The sequence below is a fragment of the Haemaphysalis longicornis genome, unplaced genomic scaffold, assembly GCF_048455015.1.
Source record: "Haemaphysalis longicornis isolate Haplotype H1 unplaced genomic scaffold, Haemaphysalis longicornis Haplotype H1 scaffold_9, whole genome shotgun sequence".
In the NCBI taxonomy this organism is placed as follows: domain Eukaryota; kingdom Metazoa; phylum Arthropoda; class Arachnida; order Ixodida; family Ixodidae; genus Haemaphysalis; species Haemaphysalis longicornis.
In genome coordinates this window covers 101,319,849-101,322,159 of record NW_027526460.1, presented here as the reverse complement: position 1 = coordinate 101,322,159, position 2,311 = coordinate 101,319,849, and the positions used below count along the sequence as shown (strand labels likewise).

Genomic DNA, 2,311 nt, shown 5'->3' with positions numbered 1-2,311 from the left:
GGCGTTGTAGACTGCCGACCTATGTTTCTGTATTTCCTCAAGGAGCCCCTCATTTCCTTATATATATATATATATATATATATACACACACACACACATAGATATTATTTCAAAGCAAGAAGCTTACAATAAAACGGACATAACCTGAACATACAATTTTTTTCCTTTGTTACGGCTGGCTATAAAATAGGTTGCGTCTTACTGGCTTTGAACCACAGTTGATGTAGGACCCAGTGACGAGACGGTTTTCCCAGCGTTGCAGCCATGCGGCCACGGAACATTTCTTCGCTAGGGGCACGTGGGAGGTAGTTTTCCGCATGTGCTATTGTTCCCAGAGGTATACAGGAGCATCGGCGACGTTTTGCAGCGCTTCAAAACCAAGCTGCCTGGTTCACCCTCGGGTCCGTGCGACCCGCATTCTTCGCCAAAGTCAGGGGGCGATGGTGCATGTCCCGAACTCCAGGCCATGGGATTCCCGGGTTGTGCACTTGACGCCGAACGCGGAGACCTAAAGAAAGTGCCCGCAGACAGCGATGGATGTGTCAATGAGTCAAGTTCTTGCTGACGCAATCGGGAGTAGAAGCCTCGGGTGTGCTTTTGAATGTGATGCCGCTGGTCTTGTCCAGCGAGTCTCCGAAGCCACGTGGATTTTGAACATCAGAGCTCCCGTGGAGCGTGTCCGCGTCCTCATCTTCAGCTGCACGTAAATAAAACGTGTAAGTGAGTTGGTAACAAAACAGTCCGATCAGTAAGTAATGGTAAAGGCGACTACGCAAATGTTCAGAAATAAAGGGTTCGAAATATATTGAATTAGAAGAGAATGCTAAATGAAAGTCCGGTCACTTGATGTTTCCTCTTAAACTACCCTGATTATCAGGTTTGCCATCTACAAAAGGTTGAAAATTTGCACACTAAGGTTTTCCGTACTAAAGGTTGATTGCAAATTAACAGTAGCACGAGCTCATTCACCATCACGTCCATTACATGTGGCGCTTTTGGTGTTTCAAAAGATTTGTCCACCAACACACGTTGCACCAATTTCTGTCGGCCACAAAATTCATAGGATGATACGCTGGGCTTCAAAGGAGCCACCAGGCTCTAAGACAAAAGGGAGGTGAAATATTGGCCGCATATCTGCTTCTGCCATCGTAAATGTCGATGAAAGACGATCGTCTTTGTCGACATTTGCCAAGTAAATGCCTCCCTTTGCTTTCCCGCTCACCTCTCGTGCTGTTCCTCTCCCGTCGTGCTCCTCGCAAGGTAAACACGCTAGAGGTTTGCTCAAGTCAATTTGAATTTACCGCGTTCCACTGCTCCAAGCCGGATGCATCGATGCCAGCGCTGCCGTACGGCGGGGACGCACGTGAATCGAGGCGCCCTACTTCAACGTTTGTAGAACCACATTGCCCTACACCATGTGCATTCCAAGCGGAACGTGGAACCTATTTAGTGGAACCTTTTATAACTGTTTCCGTTTGATTTCTTAAAATGTTGCTATGAGCTATAATGCCGCGGGCGACAGCAGGCGACGGAGTGAATTTTTATGCAGTGGATGCAGTATTTTATTTGCGATCGCAAAAACCAAGCATCCCTGAATTTGTTATAAAGGAACACAGCAAATATCACCTATGTATTGATTTTTTGCCTCACATGTTTTATTCGTGTTCAACAATGTTGACAAGTACAAACATTGACACCGGACATCGACGTTTAGATTTGGCTGTGGGTATACAAGACTAGCACAGCTCCTGTTTCACTTTGTCCGGGTGGCTGAATCGAGTTACAGACAGACATACATACATACCGATCAAAATTTTCGCGTTCAAGTAGCCCAAGAAAGACTATCGTTTTTAAAAACGCAGTAGGAGCAAGCAATGATGTTGTTGTGTACTCACTCCAACAGAGACGAAGAAAATCCTTCTTCAGGCTGTAGTCCCTCGAAGGTACAGGTGCTGTGTAGGACAGAAACCGCCCCCAGGGTTTGCTTGTTTCAGCCATGCTCGAAATGTGACGCCTTCTGGTCAAGTGTCCTCTCCTTTTGGTCTCCCTGGGTTGCACGACGCAGGAGCAGGAATATTTAGGAGATGAAGCACAGCAGCTTCTCTCAAGTGCGCAGTTTGTATTCCTTCATGCATTCCTGTTGTGTGCAGAGGTCGGTGAGAGAGGGAAGACATTTAAGGGGAGGCGCGGGTCTTGGAATCCCGAAATTTGACCAAAAAAATCGATTTTTCAAAACTGCCATTTTCGGAAAGTAGAGCTGTTTTTCTTCCCGTCAGCCAAATATCCAGACCCAGGAGTACGTATTTGAGCC

General features: G+C 46.6%; 1 long non-coding RNA gene across 1 annotated transcript; it reads right to left on the bottom strand.

The window, feature by feature from the left end:
• Positions 1 to 308: 308 nt before the first annotated feature.
• On the bottom strand, positions 309 to 2,042 carry LOC144153641 (uncharacterized). Its single transcript, XR_013319343.1, has 2 exons — positions 1,896 to 2,042; positions 309 to 697 (listed from the first exon to the last, which is right to left on the bottom strand). It is a non-coding gene; the product is annotated as an uncharacterized LOC144153641 (long non-coding RNA).
• Positions 2,043 to 2,311: the final 269 nt, after the last annotated feature.